Raw genomic sequence first — 13382 nt, forward strand, 5'->3', positions numbered from 1 at the left:
AGAGAAAATGCAATTTTGAATAAATAAAATTCATAATTTATATCATTTTGATTGTCTTATAGATTCTTATAGAAAGGCTTATAGGCTTTAATGTGCCAATATGAATTCTAGATCTACAATAGACTTTGAAGTATGGCTTAGTGATAGAGTAATTGTTTAGTACATCTGAGGCCCTTGTTTCTCTGTCCTGTATACCATAGGACAAAAAGAGGCATAGATTAAGCATCATCTGTTCTACACATTATATAGAAGCATCTATTAATGGTTGGAATTATATTGGTTGCTTATTGTTTCATCCACATGTCTAACCCATTGTGCAGTACCTTTTAGGAATGTTAAAGATTAATAAAATGAGTAAGAGGCACTTCAGGGACTCTTGATCCATAGAAAACCTTTTATAAAACTCTTCTCAAATGCATCAATGAAATCATTCTATCAAATGTCAGCCTTCTAATTATATCATTTTGCAATTTTTATCCCATCTGCAAAATTATCAGCATTTTGGTTAAATATATATTGATAGCCTCTACTCTGATACCAGAAAATATGAAAATTTTAGGCATTGACAATAGAAAACTCAAGCGTTAGTGGGGAAAAGCCCCAATAATACCACTTCTGCTAAGCACCAAGTCTGAGTTATATAACCTCTATTTAAACCAATATTCAGGTTTGTGTACATAAACTTTAGTTCAAAAGTACTATATAAGGATTAAAGAAAATTTATTTGATATAATTTTCTTGGAACTTATAGGAAATAAGTTTATTCCATCTTTTCACATATGAGTTGTTTTCCAAATGATAAATAAATAAACATGATCTCCTGGGAATGAAGATTCTTGATAAATAAATTAGATATGCATCAAGTATGGCAGATGCTGAGTTCAGAAACCTTTTGTCACTTTTTATTGGGAGCACCATCTTGCTATGTACAGTATGCTAATATTTCCTCATATAATTAGAGGAATCACTGCCAGTTATTGATGTGAACAGACAATAACTGCTAATCCCAAAGCCCAGTTGTTTAGAACATGAAGCTAAAAACCATAATTAAACCCCATACCCAACTTATAATCATCTATGCACAGGGCATACCTAAATACTCTTGCTCTGTGCATACAAGATATTTCAACACATGAACTTTTGTGATTATTCAGCTCAGAAATTATACTACCATTGGGGAATGCATGTGTACCCTATTCTTTAGTGTGCACTATGGGAAGTAGTTAAATTGCATGACACTTATCCTCTTTTTCCTTCCACTGTCATTAATAAGCAGACTTTAATAGTGTATGAAGTTGTTCAAATATCCTTTCTAGGGAAGTTAATGAATTCAGTTTTATTCTTTTATTGTTTTCCTATGTGTGCATTAAAGAATTCAAGTCTTTATGTTTGCTTCTTTTCTTGTGTAAGTTACACAAGCAAAGAGCAAACAAAGTAAGTTACTCTGTTTACAGAGAAAATGAATTTGACATTTGTAGTGACCTTGGTTCATCATAGCTGAATTTTCTATCAAAAATTCCCTCGTCTTGGAAGAATGCTTGAACTTCATTGTAAGTGCCAACTGTGATAGTGTTCTATCTCAAAAGATTTAAGCCATTAAACACTAAATATCCTAGATGATCTTAGTTAAGTGGTAAATATAGACTTGATTGATTAACATGTCTTCTTGCCATAAGAGGGGTTAGTGTAGTCTAACATTGCCAGATCACATCATCTTATAGATATTGCAAAGACTTGGCATAGGTGTGAAGTTATATGCTCATGTAAATCTGAAACATATAAAAATTACACAGTCGGTTAGGTCTAGAAAAGAGCACCAGGCTACTGAATAAAAACTGCTTTCTCATTTCCACTCGTGGGCTAACTAAAGGTAAATAGACTATGATAGAAAAATACACTTGTGTACTTATGAATGATAAGTTGTGAGCTATAATTAAGTTTTTAATATTTTTGATAAGCAATGACTGACTTCCACCAGCCACAGATTATGCTAAGCAGGATTCAAAAGGCCTCCTTACAAATAATGTCACAATAAAACTAGGAAACTTCAATACCATAATTTCAATGAGTAGACTGTAAAGACAGAAAATCTAAGAGGAAATAGTGGACTTAAGCAACATTACAGACTAAGTATATACCTACCAGAAATAAACAAGAAGTTCCCTTGAATAGAACAATTTGCATACATTCTTCTCAACAGTCTCTAGAATAACAAGTCTCTAGACTAGATTGCAAATTTATGTCACAAAATATGTCTTAACAAGTTTGAGAGAATTGGTATCATATCAAACATCTTTTCTAATCTAAATAGTATGGAGCAAGAAACCAATAACAGGAGGAAAATTGAAAAATAAGTCACAAATAAGTAGAAAAATAACACATATTTGGATAGCTAATAAATGAATTAAAATTACAAAGAATAGTTTAATAAAAATACATTTGGAAACATACCGAAGGACCTGGGTAAAGCAAAATTGGCTCTAAGAGAAGTTAATAATGATAAATACTGCATTAAAAAGAAGTCAAAACTGCTAAATGAAAGCAAAAAGAAAATTCTTCTTAAAACTGGAATAGAAAGACATGTTGGACAAAACCCAAAAAGCATAGGAAATAGGTGCAAAAATAGACAAATTGGATTTTATCAAATTAAAAACCTTCTAGAAAACAAAGGAAACAATGATGGCATGTACAGACAACCTATTATAATGAGAGAAAATATTTGCAAACTGTGAATCTGGTAATAGGTTAATGTCTCTCTCTCTCTCTCTCTCTCTCTCTCTCTCTCTCTCTCTCTCTCCCCATCTCTATCTTTCTTTATGTCTCTCTCTCTTTCTCTCTTTCAAACACACACACACACATAAAAAGCAAAAAATCAGAATATAAAAGAAATATAATAGCTTCTGGGAAACTGAGAATCATTTCTCTCTAAGAGCATAGTCCCTGATAGGTCATTCATTCTCCAGTGGAAGGGCACACATCCAACAATTTATGGACCACACAAAATGAACTTGATGAGTCTCCATAAAGTTAGCATGTATGGGGAGAGGAAGAAGTGGTCCTGGAGAGAGTGAATATAATCAAACATATTGTATTAAATTCTCTAATAATTTATTTTTAATGAGAAGAAAATAAAAAGATGACTAAAAAAGTTAAAAACCAAACAACACAAATTAAAATGCCAATGGATCTTAACAGCTATTTTGCAATGGAAGACTTACATAAAAATGCCAATAAACACATAAAAATAGATTGTTATCAGTGAAATGTAAATCAAAATAAGATTTACTATCAGAATTCTCTCTTGCTTTCTATATCTCCATGAAATCTCTCCTTCTCAAAAAAAAAAAAAAAAACGCAGCCCATGATGCCAGTCACCATGAGTCCCTATTGAGAGGCCAAACAAATTGGGGCTTGAAGTCATAGAATTGTTAGCAAATAAATCATATTTCTTCATAAAGCAACCAATCTTCATGTATGTTCTAGCAATGGAAACATTCTGATACAATATTGTTCAACTCTAGTGCATAATAATAAGGTACCCTGCATTCTTCCCAATTCCTAGTGCAGTCTTACAATGATAGTAGTGTAAAAGTGGAAATCTTAGAATGCTAGGAATTGAAATTGGCTCTTTCCTTGATTTCAAATGATAGCTCTACTTTCCCGTCATCTGGAATTACCTCTTTTCTCTCTGCTTGTTACATTTTTTTCCCATTGATCATGTAAATCCTTCTGTGGCAATAACTAGAAGTTTTTACATTCTAATTCTCCATAGATAATTCTCTTTCAGTAAAAAAAAAATTAGTTTTAACACATTGGTTTTGGATAACCAATTGGTATGTTCTTCCCTGGATGAGACTGTTTCTCCTACTCATTTTGTGTAGAGTTGAGGCCTGGTGGTCTTTCTTCTGTCCATGTTAGCAGGTCTATTATTGTCTTTGCTCAGTTCACATTTTAGCAGTCATGTGCGGGAGATTTTATGGGTGTAAGTTATGATGTCACAAGGAGACACAATTTTATAGTAAACTTTCAAATATTCTGCTTCTTACAACAGCTTTGGCCCATCTACTTCTATATTACACGAGCCTTAGTTGTGGGAGTTGTTTTATAGATATATTTCCTGGGCCTAGCCTACATAACTCTACATTTTGATTAATTGTGTCTTTCTGTAGTGGTCTGTGTCTGTTGCAAAGAGAAATTTTTTTTAATGGCGAGTGACATTGTAATGACTGACCAGGTTGTATTTAGAAATATATAAAAAGATTAGATAAATGATAGATAAGTGCATGTAGGTAGATAGATGATAGATAGATATAAATAGATACATATATGTATATAACAACAATTAATGAAAACATTATGAACTCTTGTAAAAGAGCAACAAGGGATTACTGGAAGTTTTGGAGATAGGAAAGATAAGGGGAAATATAATTATGATCTCAAAATAATAAAAAGATTAAATATTACTCTTACTTTAGTTCCATAGTACAGCACTTGCATGTGTGAGACCCTCAGTACTGCCAATAAATGAATAAAAATAGAACCATCAGTTTTAATATAAAAATGTTGAGAGTGGGCTTTCCTCCTAAACTAATGGTTAGTTTCCTAAAAAGTAATTAATCACACCAAGTCTTCTAAAGTTCTATGGTTCTGTTTGTGAAATGGATGGAATAAGTAAATTCCTCACCATAGTGCCACTTGTAATGGCCAGTATTCCACCCTGAAGTGGAAATGTTCTATCAGTTAAACAGTCCTCTCTTGGTGTTAAACTGTGACGATTCTTTCAGCTGTTATTCTAGGATAATTAACATATGCCTTCTAATATTTTCCTGCTTCCAAACAACTTTTGATATGCCCATTTTCTCTTAGAATATTTTGAGTTAAGCAGTCTCTTTCTAAGAGTACCAAAATAATGTGGCGACTCTTGGAATCATTTACTTTTTTGATTATTGCTTCTAGAGGCAGGAGGTGAGAATCAGGGTGACTGATGCCTTGTTGGCATAGATACCTCTACTTGTCAAATAAAGTTTGAATCCCTAAAGTTTTTGACAAAGCAACACCAAGATTACATAGAGGATGTTTTATCAATTATTGCTAACTTTTCTGTCAGAAACTATAGTTTCCCATCTCCCCAATGCCATGAAACTAGTCATTTGAAATGAATCATAGCACACATTTGTTTTTAATTACATGTCTCTCTGTATACGTGGAGGAGCATTGTGCGTGTGAATAAATACAGATGAGGGAAGAGGGTATTTGATCCTCAGGAACTAAAGCAGTAGGCAGTTGTGAGCCATAAGGTATTGCTTCTGAGTGCCAAAATGATATTTTCTGGAAGAGTAACAATAAAAGCTTGTAACTGATCAACTGTCTCTACAAACACTACTTGAGGATTTTAATTGTAGTTGGTTGTCACCACCTTAGTCATAGTCGAGGAACTATCTCCTGAATCCTTGAGAACTCAAACAATATCATCAATAAACTATATGTTGACTTCACAGGCTTTTTGAACCATTATTTTCTTTGCAATCTTCCTGTCTTGGGAAGTGTCACCTTGGAGTATGTTTGTTTAATGGAATTAATATCTTTGCATACTTCAACAATAAAGGCATATTTTTTTTCAGTCTGTAAACAGTAATTTCTCCATCCTTTGCTTAGAGTGTCCATACTTAATTCTTATTTTAACATGTCAAACAAATTTTCAGAACTGAGTGGAAGCATATTTACTCTAAATCTCAGTTATACCATTTAACACATAATAAGTTTCTATGTGTCTTAGAATTCAAGAAGAGTTCTAGATTCTTCTAAGCAACCTATACCTTTTAAACTTGTTTGAGTTTCATGACCATTTCTTTTCTGATGACTCAAAAACTAAAATCAGGAAAACATATACTTATATAATGTGTGTGATAGATCTTGTATCTTATATAATTTTTGACTTTTTGATATATTAATACAGGATGAAAGAAAAAGTTAATATTCTGAGACTTGAACAAAGCTATTTTGCTTATATATATGCCATTTATATCATATATAAATGACATATATCATATATATCATACATATCATATATATCATTTAGATATACATTGAATCTTTGAAGAGTAACATTATACCATTCATCCACCATAAAATGTTCCCTTTATCTTAGCCAATAGTGGCACACGGCTATATCAGAGAGTATTTAGACAAAACACATTCACAATGAAACCTCATATTTAATAATACCATCTGATAACTTTGTTACATGTCGTGGTACAACTCTAGTCAAATAGTTATGCTTGAATGCATGTAATTTCATTATTATAAATTACAATTTTCTACTTATTATCTTTATTAAAATTGATACGTATATGCATATATTACAGGTATGTATTTAGGTGGATTATATTAATTGGTATTCCTCTCAATTATTTGCTATAAGAACGAGATCAATCAATCCTATAACACGGGTTACTTTTCAAACTCTGTATGAATACCACAAAATCTCAGGAAAAACAAAACATTATGGGTTAAATTAATTCAAGTATTGTTCACCAAATCAATAACTACTGCAACTGAAATAAAGCCAGTAGAGCCAGGCAGAGCTCACTCTACAGTAAGCCCAATGTAAAGTGTAAATAATGACAGTAAGATAGCATGAAACTTAACTACGGAAAAACAGTTGAGAAGGAGTACAAAAGAATGACAAAAAACGATCAGTACAAAACCCTTGTTCAAATATGTCACTGTGTGTTTTGTATCAAATATGCTAAACGCCTTGCAGGATGAGATATAATCATTTTTAGAGAGATTCCTCTATTTTTAATATTCATCATTTGCCAAAGTAATTAATTTATGTCATGTAAAGAGAAAGAAAAGATATATTCAGTACTTGAACGTTTGATGTAGTTTATTTATATATCTGAATATATCTTTATTCTCTCCTTGAAATTTTCCCTGGTCTGTCATTATGCTCCCTGATTTTTTTTCTGAGTTACCCACAATGTAGTAATATAATCATCAGTAATTTTCAATATTTATTGAAATGTTTTAAATTACTACATTTCCTTCTTGATTATTTCTTACAAATTGCATCTCTCTAATTTCATTGGTTCTTTGATCATGCATATTGAATGATTTCATCATTAACACCTGTCATATATAAATCATTAAAATTAATGTGTTAATGCCAAAAACTATTTTGTATTATAACTCTGACTCTTGTGTATTGTTTTCAGATTTTTTCCTGGCCTTTAATAATTTTGTAGAAAGACTAATATACAAGACATTAACAATAGTTAAATAGGATTTTGACATATAGTAATATGTTAGTTTGACTAAGAATTATCTGTGTTTAATGTGTTTTGTAGCTATAAGTGTAAAAGCATTTCAGTTTCTTATATTTTCTTTATTTTTATCTCTTTCATTGTCTTTGGGTTTCACACACAAATCTATATTCTACAGCTCTTTTCATTGTAATCTTCTGATTTTAACAATTATTTTCTTGTGGTGTAAAAATGTAGCCAAGAAAAGTCTTCATAATCATGTTACTAAATTTAACTTTTTACTATACTCATTTCCATAGGTTCTAATTTCAGAATTTTTAAAGATTTTTGTTGTTGTTTTTTGATTTCTTTTTGCCTCCTACAATGAAACAGGAAAGTTAGGGGGATCATGAGTTGAAGTATCTTTCTTCTTGGTAGAAGAAAATGCTGTTGAATTCTTTCACCAAAGAGAATAGTTTTCATTATGGTGAACTATCTGGGCATATTTTGTACTTATTCCTCTGCCTCTACTATGGAGCATATATATCTTAATTTTTTCCAGGAAAATGTGGTGAGTTTCTCAGAGTCAATGTGAAAGTGTGGGTGTACAAATAAGATTCTGTCTAGTCTACTGTCACCCTTCAGTAGTTTGCTAAAATTACCATTAAAGGATTTCAATTAGATTCTGACTTCAGCCAACATTGCTGCACAAATAAAACAATTTTGTCTTTACCTTGTACATGTTTCTGTTCTACAGATTGAAATTTAGCAGATTATACTGCCATTTAAATTATGTGAGGGCCTTAAGAAAAGTAATTTGCTTTCACTTTCTGTCCTTTTTTCTTATTGTGAGAACGGTAGTCATGACCTTGTGTACTGAAAGCCAAAGTCTCAAGTAGTCATCATAGTTATAGTAACTATCAATTTATTTACCTATAGGTAAATGGAGTTAATAGAAATGAGTCAACATATTTATTTGACAAAAGGCAATTTTGTTCCTGTATCTGGTATATTCTTATTTTACTCCAGAGATGATTGTACTGTCAAATGAATTACCCCTTGGAAGATCATGCCAGTTGAATGTCAACACAAAACTAATTAAAAAGTTACTATCACCCTTGATATTTATCTCTTTTATTTTAAATAATAAAGCATCTAGGAGATTGTTCAATTTATTTAATGACAGTGAAAAATAATGACTGTCTGTGTACACTTTCACACCAGTGTGAAATATCTTAATCAAAATCATCCAAAGTGAGGTTTTGGCATTCATAGACTATAGAAATGAGATGAGCATTCAGCATGCCCTACTCTTAACAAAGTATTTCCACAACCTGGGCAAAGAAACAGAAAAAAGTTAGAAACATACGCCATCTCTCTATATAGGAAACATAACTCTGCCCTTCTGTTACACGCATGGAGGAGGGAAATTTCTTATCTTATATATTTCTGGGAATTGAGTGATTATTATATTTTTCCCAAATCCAGGTATAAAGATTATCCCAATACTTTTCATTGAACAATATTCTTCTATCACTGGTTTGAAACACTACTTCGTGATTTTTTTCAAACTTTATCCATTGACTTGTGTGTATATGTCAACAAAACACTGCTTTAGTAAGTGTTGCTTTACAGTTTATCTTACTATATCCAGCCAAATATCTGACAAATATGTCTTATTTCTCACTTGTTAAACAGGATATGACCATGCATTTACCACTTACATTATGAGGCTTTGAATGACTCTTTCACCTTAAGGGAAAATCAGGTGTCTATCTTCCTAAATATGTTCAAGTGTTTTCAATGAGTGTGAATTTCTCCAGCTCTTTGTGGTTTATCTTAATTATTCTCAAGTATTCAAATTAGTTCAAATTAAAGATTAGTTTATGAATAACAGTTAATATATTTTGTTAATATACTATACATTTGCAAAATATATTGAAGATTGGAACTGCCTGTGATTCCTCTGCACACTGCCTCCTAGGACTGCTGATGCTAATTTTATCAATGTAGAGTTAGAGCTAATGCTCAAAACTACACAGAAGAGAAATGGAGAGAGTTTGGGGCCTTGAGGACATTGGTAAAATACCAACTCTAATAGTCATCTAATGTTGACCAAGGTTTCTGTCCCACCAAGTCCTGCAGTTGTTCAGTTTTAAAGAAAACACACAGAGGTCTACATTAACTATAAACAGATTGGCCTATTACTCAGGCTTCTAATTAACTTTTATAACTTATATTAGCCCATAATTCTTGTCTGTGTTAGCCATGTAGCTTGGTACCTTTTTCAGTGAGGCAGTCATATCTTGCTTGCTCTGTGTCTAGCTTCCTCTGTATCTGGATGATGACTGCAGACTGAAACTTCCCTCTTTCCAGAATTCTCATTGCACTGCCACTAATTCCTGCCTGGTTGCTCCACCTATACTTCCTGCCTGGCTACTGGCCCATCAAGGTTTATTTAAAATAAAAGTGACAGGGTTCAGATATTTGTCCCACAGCAATCCAAATACATGGATTTCTAGATACTTGATGAAAATGTCTCAGGTATTTGGCCTATTTTTTTATCTTGATAAGATGGTAACATCAAATGTGATTCCTTAGTCTTTAGCAACATTTAACTCAGTTTGCTACATTCTTTCAAAATTCAACTGTGCTTATAATTAGCTGTGTGTCATTTTGATTTTAATGGTAAGAACTTACATAAACAGATAGAATATAATTTTTATATTGGAAAGTAGAAAAGGGAGATTTATATGTTGTGGTCACAGTGAGAGGACAAAGTGATATAGTCAATCACTAAGCTCAGTTTCAGGGCCCTAAAATGAGAAAAAGGTTTAAATAGAAAGCAAGAACTATGCATAACTTATCAATTGGCTAAGATGTCATTCCTTGCCCACCTTTTTCTCACTTCCAAGTTTCTCCTGCAAGGTCATCTGACAAGTTGCAAATCTGTCTCCAAGAGAGAAGTTTTTCCTCTAGTTGTCACTAGAACTCAGTAAAGAAGAATATTTATAAAGTTTCTGTTCTGGCATGTAAAGAACTTAGAAAGAATAATACTCATATACACAAGAAAAGCAAAACTAAATGAAGTGAACTTTCACAGTCCTTTTGTTCAACAGCAAACTGAAGTCACAGGACAAGCTGATGCCACCAAACATGACAAGACAGGCAGGAAGATACAGGAAAATAACACATTTCCACAAAAGGAACTGGTAGTGCAGGGATGACATGGTACTATAACTGACAAGTTGATAAGTTTGATTGTTAAAAATTCTAAGATACCCCACCGTCTAAATGGGTGGGCCACCCCTCACGGTCCTAACTTCCTTGCTCATGTTCTCCCTCCTTCTGCTCCTCATTTGGGCCTTGGGAGTTCAGTCCAGTGCTCCAAAGTGGGTCTCTGTCTCTACCTCCATCCATCAACAGATGAAGGTTCTATGGTGATATGCAAGATATTCATCAGTGTGGCTAAAGGATAAGGCCAGTTCAGGCACCCTTTCCTCAGCTGCCCAAGGAACAAGCTGGGGACATCTCCTTGGACACCTGGGAACCCCTCTAGAGACAAGTCTCTTGCCAACCCTAAGATGGCTCCCTTAATTAAGATATCTTCTTCTCTGCTCCCATATACGCCCTTCCTCCATCCTAACCATCCCATTTCCTTGGGGCCTCCTCATCTTTCTCTCCCCATGTCACCTTACCCCCACCCCACCCCCACCCCCAAGATCCCAATTTTTGCCTGGCAATCTAGTCTACTTCCAATATCCACAAGGATAACTATATGGTTTTGGGGGATTCACCTTCTTATTTAGCTTCTCTAGGACCACGAATTATAGGCTCACTGACCTTTATTTATGGCTAAGATCCACTTATGAGTGAGTACATACTATATTCATCTTTCTGGGTCTGGGTTACCTCACTCAGAATAGTGTGTTCTATTTCCATCCATTTGCATGCAAAATTCAAGATGTCATTGTTTTTTACCGCTGAGTAGTACTCTAATGTGTATATATCCGGGAGCTCACCAAGGCCAGCTGGACTGGGACTGAGAAAGCATGAGATCAAACTGGACTCTCTGAACGTGGCAGACAATGAGGGCTGACTGAGAAGCCAAGGACAATGGCACTGGGTTTTGATCCTACTGTATGTACTGGCTATGTGGGAGCCTAGTCCGTTTGGTTGCACACCTTTCTGGACCTGGATGGAGGGGAGGGGACCTTGGACTTCCAACAGGGCAGAGAACCCTGACTGCTCTTTGGACTGGAGAGGGAAGGAGAGGGGAGTGGGGGAGGGGAGGGAAATGGGAGGTAGGGAACCGGCGAAAATTTTTTAATAATAATAATAATAAAGAAAAAAATCTAGGATACCAAGTTATATCTTTCTTCCAAACATTTTTCCTGATTTTTACCTCTAAAAACCCTTACAGTTTCGCTCTCGCAGAAAAGATTAAAAGAAAAAATACTTTCATTATTTCATCCAGAATGCAAGTCAAGTAGCTATCTTTACATATTTACAAAATACTCTCTTTCTCAAAAGGTCTACTCTCAAAACGAAACCATTTTACCCAAATATTGAATCTGAGGCTTTGCCTAATCTGGGAGATTTTTTCTCTAATCTTGGAGAAAACTAAGAATACCACAAACTTCCCAATCCTTCTTAGGGAAACCTGGAAAGTGAGAAGTGCTTGGAAAGTGTTTGTGAAGGTCACAGTCCAGCCACAGATACTTCATAATTCATAGATCGAGATCTTACTACAGCATTAAAGAACGCCACATCTTCAACACACAGCAACACACACACACACACACACACACACACACACAACCTTACCACAATATCAGAAGGGCTCATGTACAATAACAGAAAAATATTACAAACATTGCATGTCTTGAGTTATATTTAAGAATTATTTTGAATATGGTTTGGGTACTTCCCCAAGCCTTGTGTCACCATTGCACTATCATGTTTTGTAGGCTGGATAGCATTGTAGATCAAAGATTTTGTAGTGGGGTAGGTGTTTATATTCTTTCTTTTGCAGTGTGTACAGTACTTTTCTGTACCAAGAACACTAGACCATAGGAATGAAGCCTCTAAGAAGGCATCAGTTTGAATCCTACAAACTTGTAGTGAATTTGTTGTCTTCAGCAATAGGACCTTACTATCAGTTTGTAGAAAGCAACTCATAGCCTTAACAACAGCCTGATTTGTTTTGGCCATTCCCATAGAGCCCCTTTGGCCAACAACCTGATTAGATGTAACCCATTCCTGGTTTTGGAAGCTTGATTTGGTGAAGAAAGGTTTCAGGTTGGAGTTCTGTACCCCCATTATTTGGTGATACCATTTAGAGTGTTCTTGTATGTGTATGTATTTTAACCAGCTTCTACTAAATTAGGTTTCCATATGATCCTTCAAGTGGCCGTTAGTTTTTGCTTTCTCGCCCTGCATTTCCTTCTTCTCCCCAATGATCCTCCTGTTAAAATCCCTACTTCCTAGTCCATCCATAACCATCTATTCCATTTTCCCTTCCCATGATGAGCAATTTCTCCCCTTAATTTCTTATTTAATACCTAACATCTGTGGTTCTACAGACTGTAGTTTGCTTATGGAATATTTAACAGCTAATATTCACATATAAGTGAGCATATATCATAATTGCTTTACTGAGTCTGGGTTACCTCAGTTAGGATGATTTTTCTAGTTCCATCTACTTCCCTGTGAATTTCAAAATTTAATTTTTCAATGGTTGTGTAATATTACATTGTGTAAATGTACTAAATTTTCTTTATCCATTAATTAACTGATGGACATCTTGGCTGTTTCTAATTTCTGTTTATTGTGAAAAGATGTACAGTGAACATGACTGGGCAAGTGCCTCTGTTGTAAGACAAAGCATACTTTGCCTAAGAATGGTGGAGCTGGACTATCACCCTGATTTCCCTCGTGACTATACAAGTCTGTATACCCACCAGCAATGGATGAATAGTCCACTTAATCCACATTCTCCACAGAATGACCTGTAATTTATCTTATTAATCTTGACTATTTTGACAGGTGCATCTCAGCCATTTGTCTTTTTTGTTTTTAGAATTCTTTATTTAGATATTGCAACCCACTGTAAAATTGGGTTGTTTGTTTTCTCAA

The sequence above is a fragment of the Myodes glareolus genome, chromosome X (genome assembly GCF_982192425.1).
Source record: "Myodes glareolus chromosome X, mMyoGla1.1, whole genome shotgun sequence".
NCBI lineage: Eukaryota > Metazoa > Chordata > Mammalia > Rodentia > Cricetidae > Myodes > Myodes glareolus.